Here is a 15,602-nt window from a genome sequence, read left to right as displayed (position 1 = left end):
GAGGGAGGGAAGGAAGGAAGGAAGGAAGGAAGGAAGGAAGGAAGGAAGGAAGGAAGGAAGGAAGGAAGGAAGGAAGGGAGAAAGGCAGAATCTCAGGCCCCCCACACTGGAGCTGCTGAATCAGAATCTGCATTTTAACAAGATCCCCAGGAGAAGCTTGGCTCTAGTAAACTTGTACCCAAGAATGTATTACACATACTGCAATATGCATCATTTATTGTAAGTTACTTACTTTTATTTTTATTTTCTATAGATACTAGTTGAGTCACTATATAATTTTTAAAATTAGGTATACTAACAGGATGCATTATCTATTTATCTCATATTAGGATAATAAAGGAAACACATTAAAAATACTTATTACAAATCAGAGAGGCACCGACTTGAGAACTACTGAGTAAGAAACTATATGGATGCTGCCAGCTCTGTTTGTACCTTTATTTTTCTACACTATCCCTGCTCTGGAGAAACAGACTGCAAGAGAAGCAAATGTAAATTTTCCTCAACTATGATTTTTGTGCCCCAAATTGTCCTCAATGAGGCAAAGTGATGTTATGTCACTAAAATGTGGCATCTAATGCAACTTGACACTCACAAATGGAAACATCTGGAAATATATAATCCCTTTGAAACCCAGATATCAGTGTCTTTAAGGGAAAACAAATGCTCCAGGAGCACTTCCCTTGAATAGTCTTTTTACTTGATAAAGCATTCCATTTTACTGCCTCTCACAAGGAAATACGCCTTTGCTTTTATCAAAGAAAGTTTTATTTTGAACCAAAATAAAGACAAGATTGGATTTTCCCAGGATACAATAAAACAGACCTGGGTTCCACGTTCCTAACCACCCGATTCTCCCAAAGTGTCCCACCAGCAGCTCAAATGCATTTCACCTTCAAATTCGCACTCAGCATCTTCTTTCCTAAACGTACATTTTGTCCTTTGTTCCCTATTTTAGTTAATGATCTAAAGTAAGTAAAAATAAAAAACCACCCCAATCTCCTAGTTCTGCAATAATAAAATATCCTTCAGAATTAACTATGTGCCAGGCAAAAGACACATCGTCCCCCTGGTGGAGAAGCCCACAGACAAGGAAAACTCCTGGTCTGGTTACAGTTACATCATCTGGAATATTTAAAGTCCTCTTGGAATCCTCCCCCTCAATTGCTTCCCATAGTGAAATGTCAGGACCTGTTAACTTTATTTTTGTGCCAAGTGTCCATTTATTTACTCCATCAGCACCTAGTCATCTAACTAACCTAATTAGCTGCAGCTTAACTAACTAGAAGGTCAATTAACTGAAATCTTTTTTAATTCAATTCACAAGAAAAGAAGTTTTTCACAAGTCAGCAAGCTAAGGGCAAGTATATGGGATACCTATCATTTTTACCTGCCAGGCATACATTTCTGCTGCTTCTGGCTACAACACCTCTATTTTCTTCTGGGGATCTGTATCCCGTGCCCCTTCCCCGGCTCAGCACATGTTGTTTCACTGAGGTTGACCCTACTCCTTGGCACAAGAGCTGCACACAATCCAGCTTTGCCTACCACAGCAATAGGAGGGGCAGGAAGGAAAGGACTCACTGGGCCCAAACCAGCCAATGAGATTTAAACCAGGGACTATGTTGGAAGGATAGGAAATAAAGGTTTAATTTTCCACTGCAAATGTAGAGTAGACTACGTGGAGTCTATTTGCTTAAACAGGCAAATATCTTCCTTGAGAATCAAATGAATTTAGAGGAAGAGAAAAACCAAGGGATAGAGAAGGGCTGAGTCCTGGTGACACACTCTGAAGTTTAAAAACCTCTCTCCTGATACACTGTCACACTGTTATTGCTGTAGCCAGTTGGAGTTGGCTTTCTGACACTTTCAAAGAAAGTCTTAACAGAAATGTTTTAAATGTTTTTTTTTAAAATGCTGAAGTTTGAAAACAGCACTAGATACACAACTTTTTTTTTTTTTTTTTTGAGACAGAGTCTTGCTCTGTCACTCAGGCTGGAGTGCAGTATCACAATCTTGATTCACTACAACCTCCACCTCCTGCATTCAAGCGATTCTCGTGCCTCAGCCTCCCAAGTAGTTGCCACCACGCCCAGCTCATTTTTGTATTTTTATTTTATTTTATTTTATTTTATTTTTTTTAGTAGAGACAGGGTTTCACCCTCTTGGCCAGGCTGGTCATGAACTCCTGACCTCAAGTGATCCACCTGCCTCAGCCTCCCAAAGTGCTGGGATTACAGGCATTAGCCACCACGCCCAGCCTAGATCTACAACATTTTAACCACTATAATAGTCTAAGTTAAAAATTGATATTTTGAATGATGCCTATGGAATACTATGATATAATACTATGATATTCTGAGCAGTAAAAGAAATTCTGACCAATATGCCCCACTTACCAAACTAGAAAAATGTGCACCTAATTTTAGACTGTCCAGAGTGACCATCCTGAGAGTATCTCTTAGGACACTGGTGCCTTAAGAAAAAAGGGGTTTCAGAGCAAACACATGTGGCAAAGTCCGCATAATACAGCCCCCTCTTGGAAAGTCAAAATGTATGAAATAGCAAAAACCGCAATTACTTTTGCACCAACCTAAATGCATTAACACATTAAGGGCTCTGTAATGGTTTACACTGAGAAACCTGTTTTCCTTCTCTGACCACTTCACTTCCTTTTATAATTATTATTTTACTTATTTTAGCAAGAGTAAACTTTTAGCAGAACATTATGTTCAGGAAAACACTGAACTCAAAGGCCCACCAGCTCCATCTTAAACAAATTTCTGTTATTGTTCTCTCTAGTCTACTGCTATATTGAGAAAACTGTAAAAACCTTGAATTTCCAAATCTTAACAATTTAAATCTCATTACCTCAGCACATCCCAAAATAATATAGTTCCAGAAGTTATACTGTCAGCAGCATAGTACATTTATCAATTTTGTATTTGAGACTGCTGTGGGTATTTGTGTTTACATCTGAGCAAGAAGAAAAAGGTATGGCTAACTGGACTGAAATCATTCCAGGAAAATAAGTGCTTAAACCAGTTCCAACCTAATTAGCTTCTCACAGAAGCTAAAATCCTGCTTTATGCAACCAAATAGCCATTATTAAATCAAAATCCAAAGTGCTACATTTCAGAACAGAATAAAATTCAAGTTGTAGCTAATTACTCCAAAGTCAAAATTTAAATATTCTGTATTTGTGACTGAATTTGTGATTGACTCTAACGCTACTTGAGCTAAATCAAGTAGACAAGTATAGGTATATGAGACCTTTTTTTTAAAAAAAAAAAGTGATCTGGACATTCCTAGATCAGATGTTCTAACTTAGCACAGTGAGACACAGAACTCAAGGAATAAGCATCATTGAGAACTCTCAATGTGATACAAATCCATGTTTTAAATGTTTTGATGGTCAACAAAGACAGACATTGTTTATCATTTGTTCATTCTTGCTCGTTAGCACATATTAATTCATTTAGCAGAGAGGTGCTGATGGCATACTCTGGGTTAAGAACTATACTAGGTGATGAGCACAGAGCCTCCCGTCATGTTATGGGGGGAACTGTGCCTCTCCACCAACCAAACTCATATATTGAAGTCCTAGCCCTGAGTTCCTCACAAAAAGCCTACAGTGACCTTGACTTACCCTACATAGTCTTATACAATTAATGTATCCCTGTGAGATAGCTAGTGCCATCATCAACATCATCATCACCATCCCCATTTTGTAGATAAGGAGGCTGCTATGGTTTGAATGTATCCCAAAAGTTCACGTATTGGAATCTTGTCCCACAGTGCAGCTGTGCTGAAGGGTAGGACCTTTGGCAAGTGACTGGGTCATGAAGGCTCTGTCCTCATGAATGAATGAATGAATGAATGAATGAATGAGTTATCAAGGGGGTGGGTGAGTTGTCAGGAGACTGAGACTGTTGCAAAAGCCAGTTTGGCTGTCTCTTGTGAGCCCCCTTGCCATGTTATGTCCTGTGCCACCTTGGGACTGCAGAGAGTCCTCACAAACAAGAAGGTATTCATCAAATGTGGTCCTAGACTTTGGCCTTCCCAACCTCCAGAATTATAAGAAATACTGTTTTTTTGAGGCAGGGTATCACTCTGTTGCCCAGACTGGATTACAATGGCACAATTATGGCTCACTGCAGCCTTGACCTCGTAGGCTCAAGTGATCCTCCCACCTCAGCCTCTTGAGTAGCTGGGACCTATCACAGGCATGAGATACCATGCCTATTTTTTATTTTTAAAAAAAATTTTATACAGATGGGGTCTCCCTATGTTGCCCAGGCTTGTCTGGAACAACCATGTTCAAGCAATCCTCCTGCCTCAGCCTCCCAAAGTTCTGGGATTACAGGTGTGAATCACTGCGCCTGGCCACATAATACATTTCTTTCTTTATAAATTACCCAGTCTCAGGGATTCAGTTATAGCAACGGAAAACAGACTAAGTCAGAAAGGTTGAAAAACTTTCCTAAGATCATGTAACCTTTAAATGCAGAGCTAGGACTTGCACCCTTGTCCACAGTGCCCCCATACAACTGGGTTCCAAGGCACCTGGAGCATAAAATATAGCACAAGAATTGGCCATGTTTCTAAGAAGGCAAAGTGAGATTCTAAAGACACTGGAAACTTGAAATAGTGAGGGAAATGCCCACAATCATAATTTCCTGGAGGACCCTCAATGCCTTATTTGAAATGTGTACTGTCCTCTCACCAAAGAGGAATCCAGGTTAGCCTCTTTAGAGAGACCAAAGGCAGCCTGATCCAAGAAGACCAGCAGATGTTGAATTTTGACAGAGTATCCACATTCAGAACTTTTTTTTTTTTTTTTTGGTGGAGATGGAGTCTTGCTCTGTCACCCAGGCTGGAGTGCAGTGGTGCAATCTTGGCTCACTGCAACCTCTGCCTCCCAGATTCAAATGATTCTCCTGCCTCAGCCCCCAAGCAGCTGGGATTACCATCACGCCCAGCTAATTTTTGTATTGTTGTAGAGATGGGGGTTTCACCATGTTGGCCAAGCTGGTCTCAAATTTCTGACCTCAGATGATCCGCCCACCTCGACCTCCCGAAGCGCTGGGATTACAGGCGTGAGCCACCGTGCCCGGCCCAGAACACTTTCTTAAAGGAAGACCAAAAAAATGAGTAAAAGATACAGACCGGTTTTTTTTTAATCAGCAGAAAATCAATAAAGATGAAAATTGGTGCTGTAAAATGGAGCCAGATAACTAAACAAACAGAAAACAAGAGGCATTGAGAATCAGACTTCCTACATTCTGTAATATACTCAAACTCCTTAAAAAAAAAAAAAAAAAGTTATATCTAAGCCATAGCAGCTGGGGTTATTACTTTTATATAAACACTTAATAAGTGTCATACATTGCACTCAGCAGTGTGCCTTGAGCAAATTACTTAATGTTTCCATGCCATGGTTTAATCTATAGGACCAGCATCTACCCCAACTGTCAGTTGTGAGGATTAACCGAAATGGTGTATATAATGTGCTTTAGAATATGCCTGGCAGGTAGTAAGTGCTAAAAAAAATAGGAACTGTTCTCATCACCACCACCCGGGGTTCAACATTCTAAGGAGGATTTCATCAGCTCCATTTTTCAGATGAGCAAACTGAACCTTAATAAGCCATCCTCAGGGGTCAGAAAACAAAAAAGACTTAATCACAACAGTTCTGGCAACACCAAGAGTTGATTCTGGCTAAGCCTTCAGCTCATCCCCAGTCATACGTGGAAACAGCGACAGTGTGCTACAAATAGCAGATGCCCAGGTATTTCCTCCTAACTTATACTCCTGTGACTAACCCCTGAGCTGCACTACTCAAAGCAAGGTCCTCTAATGCATAATAAAACAAATGTACTAAAAGGCAGAAATCTATTAATTACAAGCAAAGACTTCCATAACAAAATACTGCAATTACTACTTACTACCTGGCTGGCTGCCTCTTTGAACAGGCTGAGATAATTGGTTTTCTTTGTATTTTATTTTTCCTACTGAATTACTTTTTTTGTGTATATGTATTAGCCACTACTACATTCAGGTACAAAGTGTGAAATTTCTTTTGTATATAAGGCTGCTCATGCTGAAGGGAATATTTAGTAAATTAGATGGGCATTTATTACCAAAAACTATGCAGGAAGGAAAGGGAAGAAGGTCCCCAAATTAATAATCATATTAATATACAAATGCCATGTGAAATCCCCTCTCTTCTATTCCCCTGAACAATTCTCTTCAACAGAGATAACTGATAAAGTGAAAAAAGGAGGGTCAGAGAGAACTGAATTCAAGGAAGAAAGACAAAAATGGGAAAATGAGTACAGGAGAAAGATGTATTTTAGGTGGGAGATTGTTGGAAGAAAGTTCAGGCCTGATTCAGACATCATCCTCATTAAATAATACAGATCCAATCTTGTGATAAGATAAGACTTTCAGGGAGATAAGACTTGCAGAGTTCACCTTATGGAAGCATATCTTAAGGATATGCTTATGCTTGGAACCTGCATTTGCTCCCTCTTCTTAGACTGCCTGTTCCCTGTTCTTGAAAGAGTCAATTACTTATTTTCCAGGTCTCATTCACATCCTTTTACTTCCCAGGACATATGATTTGAAATTATCAAGTTCATTCATCTATAGACTTTCTTTTTTTATTCTCAATAGGTATTGCTGGAGGATGAATGAATCTACAGTAGATGCCTAGACCTCTTTTAAGGAGAGATAAGGCACTGGAAAGCCATTTGATACTTGAATTGTTGGAAAATAAATAAAAAGACTTCATTTGCTGTGTAGATTCCAAGGGCTCTCAGTTCCAGCTGCAGGCCATGTTGGGAAGTCATCCCACTCAACATCCAGGACACTGGGAAAGGCCTCTGGGGTTGATTTGTGATGTCTGCCATGAGTGTAGCCAACAGTATAGTGCTTTACTCACTCTTTACTCATCCTGCATCACCTAGGATACTTTCCTTGTTGCTACCCTCCACAAGCAGCCAGAATGATCCTCCCAAAGGTAAGGCAGACACTATCACAGCACTTCTCAAAACCCTCCAACAGCTCCTCTTCTTATACAAGATAAAATCCAGTGGCCAGTCACCATCCATCTCCCTCCCCACCAAATGGGTTCCAGCTTCACTGGTGTCTTTGCTATTCTACAAATACAGTGAGCTCACTCCTGCCTCCCTATCTTAGAAGCATTTTCCTCCATCAGAAACATCCCCCTCCCGTAACTTTCTGCAGGTACCTATTAAACTCACCTTATCAAGGAGGCCTTCCCTGCTCACCCTATGTGAAGAAACCCTCTGTCTCCATCACTTTCTGCCACTTCATTCAGCTTTAGTCTTCTTTATAACAACTTCCACTTGAGACACAGTTTTTAAATTATCTGTTTTCTTCGTTCACCCTTTGTAGCCCCCATCCAATACCCAAACCCCATTAGGAGAAGAATTTTACTCTTTATATTCATGGGGCATCTCTGACACTTAAAACAGTAATTGATACATAAGGAGTCCCCATTAAATATTTGTTGAATGAATAAATAAATGTATTCCCCACTTATAATTAAAATGATTAAGGCCATTTTCATCTAAAGAATAGCTTAACTGCCCATGAAAATACATATCCATGAGCTTCATGTTCTGTTTCCCTCCTGCCAGATACCAAAAACAGAATTTCCTAACATTTGTGGCAAAATAAAAAAATGAAAATAAAAACACACATTTGGATTCTCAACAAAAATTAATGTATCTCACCATAACATACATATAATAGAGAAACAAGAATAGGGGAAAAGCCAAACCCTTATAAATTTTCCCTAAAGCAGTGGTTCTCATAATGTGATCCCTGGACTCAGCATCCAAAGCCCCAAGCACGTGCTAGAAATGCAAAGTCTTAGGCCGAGACCCAGACCTACTGAATCAAAAACTCTGAAGGTAGGGCCCCAGAAATCTGTGTTTTAACAAACCCTCCAAAACACGCTCAAGTTTGAAAACTACTCCCCTAAAGAAAACGTGAGATTTTAGAAACTGATTTTTAGCTATGTACAATTTTGATATTTTGGTTTGTACATTAAAAATATGACATTCCTTATAAGATGGTTGAGATAGCCTCTGAATAATCAATAGCAGCCCGGGTGCGGTGGCTCACGTCTATAATCCCAGCATTTTGGGAGGCCAAGGCGGGCGGATCATGAGGTCAGGAGTTCAAGACCAGCCTGGCCGACATAGTGAAATCCGGCCTCCACTAAAAATACAAAAATTAGCTGGGCATGGTGGTGCATTCCTGTAATCCCAGCTACTCAGGAGGCTGAGGCAGGAGAATTGTTTGAACCGGGACCCAGGAGGTGGAGGTCACAGTGAGTGGAGATCACGCCACTGGGCACTCACTCCAGCCTAGGCTACAGAGCAGACTCCATTTCAAAAAAATAAATAAATAAATAATAATAAATAGCAAGTTTCATTCTATCATTTGACCAAATTATAATTTTTAATAGTAACCATACATGAATTGATCTAATGTTTTAAATATTTTCGTAAAATCAAGCTTCGTATTCCATGGCTGCCCTGGATCTACTTATAAATGACACTGAACAACCACATCTGATTTCATCCTAATGTTGTGATTTTTTTCAGGTAGCAGTTCTGATAATTAGTAGGGATCAACAAATTAAAAAATGACTGTAACATGTCTTATAAGCAACCCTCAAAGGATAGAGAACGTGAATCTCTAACAGCCTCAAATCCAAAAATTTCACCAAACGTCTTTACCTGAAGCTGTTTCTTTAATTGCTTCTAATGAAATCGATGCATGTGTTAATCAAATATTAAGTGCAAATGTGAGTACTTCTAAGAGGAAGTACAGCTCTTCAGGTCACCAATATACTCCTTACACCCAATTCTTTAGAACATGAGGGCTGGGACCCCCAAATCACTTATTCAACCACCCCTTTTTAACACACTGGGGCCACCATCAGGGGGCTCATTACCTACTTGGAGACACAAAGATTACATCCACAATATGGCTTAAGGGCAGTTTCTAAAAACAGGATTACCAATATTAATTGCTGGCCTTGCACTGTTATTCACATATTATTTAATTTTCACAATAGCTTTGTAAGGTTTTCATGTATCCCCAGTTTACAAATGAAAAAACTGATGCATCAATATATTATCTAAAATTATCATAAGAGAAAAGCTCAAACTTGATTCCAAGTAGCGTTTTTCTTGAGACATAGTCTCGCTCTTGTCGTCCAGGCTGGAGTGCAATGGCACGATCTTGGTTCACTGCAACCTCCACCTCCCAGGGTCAAACGATTCTCCTGCTTCAGTCTCCCAAGTAGCTAGGATTACAAGCAAGCACCACCACACCCAGCTAATTTTTATATTTTTATTAGAGACGGGGTTTCACCATGTTGGCCAGGCTGGTCTCGAACTCCTGACCTCAAGTGATCCGCCTGCCTCAACCTCCCAAAATGTTGGGATTACAGCCGTGAGTCACTGCCCAGTCCCAAGTAGCTTTTAATGCAAGGTTCACTTTTTTTTTCTTTGTTCCTGTCACACATATGGCTCCCTTGTGCTTCCAAGACAGATCCCAAATAAAGGCACTTTTACTACAGGACTGAGAAAGATGTGACTAGGAAGGGCTTGAATAAGAACTTCATTTGCCAAGAAATGGTCTCTGGTGGACTCAGATTTTTCCCTTTTTTCTTCCTTGATGCTCAGAATCACAGCTGTACATTTCTAACAAAAAGATATATGAATCAGAGACAGCCAATATGAGCAAAAGAATAAAATAGAGGGGAAAATAGTAAGAAATGGCTGCACTGGTAGCCATGATAAAATTTTAATTTGAACATTTTCTGAGAACAGATTTTAGCTTATCAAGCGATATGCAAATTATATGCAAATCCCACACAATGCCTGCATATATTCCCCGATGCTTGTTTTATTTTTTTTTTTTTGCTCTCCCTAGGATGTGGCCCTTAGGAAATCTACCCCCTTGGCTCAGCACTCTGTTTGGAACATTTGCTATACTGAAGATGACAAATCTGAAGAAGGTTTCTGATCAGTATTCGGTACCTATGTTTACAAGCGAGCCCACTGGTCCCCTTTAATAGTAGCATTAAATTCAAATGTCAAGAGGAATTTATATACATATATTTTTTAAGTGTCAGCATATAAGGCCTCACCCTAGTCACAGGCAATCTTTAGCCACCCTGCTTCTTTAAAAATCAATGTAAAAACACAACAAACCACCTCTTGGATGTAGTCATTAGGCAGAAAGAGTTTCCACAGTGGAACCCAATACTGCCATAACCTTTAGGGACAACGTTGTAATTTATCATGGGACCATGTGCAGGCTACCCCAGAGACATCTCTCACATGGTAGAGGTGACACACACGGCAGTAAGGTGTCAATTTTATAACATATATGCAGAATCCGGGCCAGAAGCTATTAACTAGCCTTGCTGCCCTCCTCTCACTTCTTAGAATGAATTACCAAGCCCTCTCCTACCTTGGCCTTTTTGCTTGTTCTTTAAATGCTCTTGACTCTTCCACACGCCTTTGCCTCCTTCAGGTCACAGCCTTAAAGTCCCCTTCTCTGAGAGGCCTTCCTTAGCTAAAGAAGATAACCTGATTATTTTCTGTCAGGCCACCTGTATATGTACTACAACCACTGGTACTTATTTTATTTGTTTTACTTACTTATCTCCTTCAGGATGTGAACTCCTTGAAAGCAGGGACCCTGTCCCTCTTGGCAACCGGGATATTCCTAAACCTTAATGCACACTTATCAAATAAATAAATAAATAAATAAGCAGCTCCTGCTTTTTATTTCCACTCCCAGAAGCTTGGGCTCAGCATATGGTGGTGAGAAACCGTCTTCCTTAGATCTCTGAGATGCAGGAATACCCTCTGCTGAGAATGATGGAAGGTACCCGCCTTTATAGAATACTTGCAAGCAGAATCTGGAGCAGAGACACTGAGAGGATGGGCTGGGAAAGGCAGCCCACCCTCCACGTTCAGGAGCACCATGCTGCACTTGACAATCTGCCTCATTTGGCCTTCAAGGCATGATGCGCATCTCCCTACTGTTTTGGCAGGGGGTGGCTGGCTTTTGGTCTTCGCTGCTATACGTGCTTCCTGACTACTGAACCAGAAGATGAGCAAACCTGACAACTGCTCCAATGCCGAATAAGTTTAACTATAGTAATGAACACCACGAGGGCATCTGCTGGACGCAGGAGTAGGGTGTAAGTGAGGACCCATGACTGGCCAGTCAATTATCTATTCAAATGCTAGCAAGATTGCCCTGAACAACTTTTCTCCCTGATTAGAATAAAGACCCAATAAAAAACTTTTCTAAAAATATTTAAATATACTCCAGGTGCCCTTTCTCATTTCATTAGATGCACTACCCTTAGGCAATTCTACACAAGCCCAAGGCTTCAACTGCTCTTTCTCTGCTGATGCATCTTCCAGCCAGGACCTTTCTTCCTGAGCTCCTCCCAGAAATCCAATTGCCTCTTAGACACTGCTACTTGGGTATCTTGCAGTCATCGCAGACTCAAAATGTACAAAACTTGCCTAAGTTCACACTGATAGAAAGTGACAGGCTAATTTATAGTTTAGATGACACCAAAGAATATACACAGGCTTCCCAGTGTGCCCAGATGCCTCCACCTCATTGACGGGGATGCCTGTGGGACAGTAGGAGGGAGGGTGTCATTGTACCATCCTGCTTGGGTAAATGAACCTCAGGAAAATGAGTTCTAGATTAGTAATAGCAATGAGGATGTCAATAAAATGCTACCTAATCTCCCATTAACCCTGAGAACTGTTAACTTCAGTGTTAGCTAGGGATTTCTTAGACATGGATGGGCTTAAAGTTATTTCAAGAAATTCACTTGCTTGGAATTCAGTGAGTTTTTTGGGAAGCTGGTACAATCTGAACCACCTTTTTATTGCTTACTTTGCATTTTAAGGGTCTCAGTTAATGAAGTATCTCCTACTTCATTAGTGGGTGAGAAGACGAGAAAGATGACGGGGCATCACCAATCCTCTATTCCCTTTTACTAATCCTCATAGGAAAAGACCATCCTACAACATACTCCAAGTCCAGCTGGCTATCTGTTCTGCCTCATTTCTTGTATGTTTTAGTTCACCAACACGAACAGGCTTAGCTTTCCCCAGCCCTGAACAGAGCTCTGTCCTCCTTAGGAGATACCTCATTTGCAGTTCGTTTCCAGGCTTAAACTCATTCCAATATTCTTAGACACAGTTGTTACCAAATGAGCACCAGCCCCAGGTGTCAACTCAACTGCCATGCCAGGAAGGAGCATCTACCCTTTCCAGTGGGAAGCTCAAATCGGGCTGGCTGTCCTAGATTGCCTCCTTTCCCATGCTTCCTAGGGCGTTTCTAGACATTACCACTTGCCAGGTTTCCCCTGCCCTCGATCTTCTCTGTTCCTTATTATGTCTGTCCAGGGAGATTATTTTGAATTGAAAGTTTTCTTCCTCATCTGACTTGGCACCAAGAACTTGCACATTTTTCAAAAGTCAATGGGGCTTATGTAGTTTTTTAAATTTAGGATTGCTATGGTAGTCACTTCGGTTTTCTTTCTCAACAATCATTTTAATCAGTTCCTGAAAATTTCTGTGCATTCAAGTACATGACGACATAAAAATTCATTTTAAAAAAAAAGGCACAAGTAGCTAACACTTTGTAGAAATGTGCCTCTATGGCGAGCTAAAACTCTCTGCTCCTTTTCAGTCATCCTCTAGACCCCATCTCACCCCATTCTGCAGTAGATGTGCATTTCTCTTATTTACCTACCCTTCCCAATAATCCCTACTTTCCTTCTAGACTCAAGACACAGCTTTCTACTACTGCACAGAATCCTCCGTGGTTTCCCCAAATCCCCAATCAATTAAAAATGGCTCTGCCTGGCTGAATTTCTAGAGACCTTTGCTGAGGTTAAGGATCAGTCACAATTCATCTTATATTACTTTCACACAAATACAAGATAGGACAGAGATGCAGAGAATTTCAGAAGATTTTGCAAAAACTCTCATTGTCATGGTTTTAAGTCAAGCTATATTCTTATCAAGGTCTATTTGAAGAAAAATACAGTTTCTAATCTTATATTTGGGTAATAAAGGCTATTTTAAGTACTTTAATGTTTTTAGAGTATGTTAGCTTAACTGAGTATTTTCTCTGCCCTAGAAAATTGCACAAAGCGGTTAGCATTCAGTGGCATGCCAAGGCCCGCTATGATGTGCTTTTTGAATTCAATGAAATTCTAATTAAATACAGAGTATCTTAGTAAGCCCTCAAGAGGAGCAATACCAACAATACATTATCCCTTAAAAAGCAACTGTGAGCATTCACTGAATTGTATACTTTAAAATGGTTAAGTTTGTGTTATGTGGATTTTACCTTGATTTGTACAAAAAGAAATTGTACAAGGTGCAAGTCAGTCTAAACAACCTCTGATGGTAATGCTTCTTTATTCACATGGGGAGCAGCCATGACTATCACATTCAATTGCAGAATCCCTAATTTATGCCTTTGAATAATTCTCAAAAGCTAAGTCATAATAGATCTTGGATATCTTCACATACCCCTAGATAATCAGACATTAATGTGTCCCATTCCAAAGATTACTTGAGTTGGGAAAAGGAATTTCAAAATCAAATGACTACAAAAGTTTGAGCTCACTAATATGAAACGAACTTCTAAGTCTCTTGTTCAGACAGGGTTAATGTATAGGTTTGGGGCTAATCCTTCCTCTCAACAGAGAATCTGATGGAGCATTAGCATTAATGTTCTTATTGATTGGCAAAAGAAATTCTTATGGTGAAGATATATTTCCTTATCTGCAGTATATTTCTGTAGATGAAATGTGGTATCATATAAACCCAGTTCTCAATCCATGAGTAACAAATCCTTCTGTAAAGTACAAACTGACTGTATTTGTGAGAATATGCCTTTCAGCACTTTCTATTCAACAGCTCAGCAAACTAAGTTCTCCAATTAATTTTTTTTCTAATCAATGTAATGAAAACATTAGCACGTTTGCTACATTTTGTCAGGAAAACCACTAGTAGATGGCACACAGGCTAGTTTAAATTTCACTTTGCTTTGCAAATGGAATTTAAAACAAAATAATATTTATCAAATTGATGCTTCTGTCTGAAAGGACCAAAATTTATGTTTTAAAAAATGCTCTGAAATAGCAAACCATGGCAACTGTTAACATGAATGAGCTAAATCTGAGCAGAACTCTTAAAAGCCTCACTGGAATATTTAGCAACTATTCCAGAAAGACTAAGGCACCATACCATAGCCTCTGCCTTCCCTGAAATTACTCAGGCTCCATTCACTGACTTAACAAATGTGCGTCGAGCACCTCCTGGGTGCCAAGCACAGTGCTCTGAATCAGAAACTGTCGAAAATCAGCCAAAGTCCTCTCTCTCAATGAGCTGGCAAACAGCATCACAATTGACTGTGCCAAATAAGGACAGAGGAAGGCCTGAGGTGTTAGGAGTCCAGAATATCCTGGAGAGGAGTGAAAGATGAGGAGGATCCGGACAGGGGAGGGGAAGGGAAAGAGATGTGAAGGGAAAATGGAAATGGAAAGGTCCTGAGACAAAGCAAGTCTGACAGCATCACTGCCTTCCTGTTGACTACAGTGTAATGGATGAGTGGGTGGGGGGAACAGTATGGGATGGAAGTGAAAAGGCAAGCAGGAGCCAGAGACCACAGGACTCTCTCAGTCATGGTAGTAAGTGTCAGCATGTTATTTTAATTGCAACAGGAAGACACTGAAACCCTTTATTCAGGATGCTCAATTTGCTTTAAATCCTAGTCCTATAATTCCATCTTTCAGGACATAAACAAAAAATGTCCATACCAAAACCACCTGTGGGTTTCATTTATCATTTCAAGTGAACCACCGTCTTGGCATGGCAGTCGGATAAACTAAAGACTTGGCAAAAGATTTCGGGGAATGACAGCTCATTGATCAAACACAAATGTGTTTGCTGTAGTTACTATAGATGTTGTATAAACTTCTATTCCCAAAGTCTGACCAAACCTTAGATGTAGGCAACTTTTCTTCAATGCTGATTGGCAGGGCTCTAAGGTGTAATCTAAAAAGTGAACCTGCCATTTCACACTTCCAAATTAAACATTTAATGACTCATATGTTTCAAGGTTGATGCTATGCCACATAGAAGCACTTCATCAAGAAGCAAACTATGTAATCGAGATGGCAGAAGAGCACAGTGGCTCACATCTGTAATCCCAGCACTTTGGGAGGCCAAGTCAGGTGACTGTTTGAGCCCAGGAGTTTGAGACCATCCTGGACAACACAGTGAGACACTGTCTCTATAAAAAAAAAAAAAAAAAATTAAAAATAGTCAGGCACGGTTGTGCATGCCTGTAGGCCCAGCTACTTGGGAGGCTGAGGTGGAAGGATAGTCTAAGCCAGAGAGGTTGAGGCTACAGTGAACCATGATGAGGTCACTGCATGCCAAACTGGGTGACAGAGTGACATCTATCTCAAAAAAAAAAAAAAAAAAAAAAAA

At 40.1% G+C, this 15,602-nt stretch overlaps 1 protein-coding gene across 1 annotated transcript in view; it reads right to left on the bottom strand.

The window, feature by feature from the left end:
- Nucleotides 1-15,602, bottom strand: part of LOC108527668 (membrane-associated guanylate kinase, WW and PDZ domain-containing protein 1-like) — a 587,159-nt gene that overhangs the window by 219,999 nt on the left and 351,558 nt on the right. The window lies entirely within an intron of this gene.

This window comes from Rhinopithecus bieti, unplaced genomic scaffold, assembly GCF_001698545.2.
Source record: "Rhinopithecus bieti isolate Rb0 unplaced genomic scaffold, ASM169854v2 scaffold_4816, whole genome shotgun sequence".
Lineage (NCBI taxonomy): Eukaryota > Metazoa > Chordata > Mammalia > Primates > Cercopithecidae > Rhinopithecus > Rhinopithecus bieti.
Note: the sequence above shows the minus strand (reverse complement) of the source record. Positions and strands in the feature narration are given on the sequence as shown.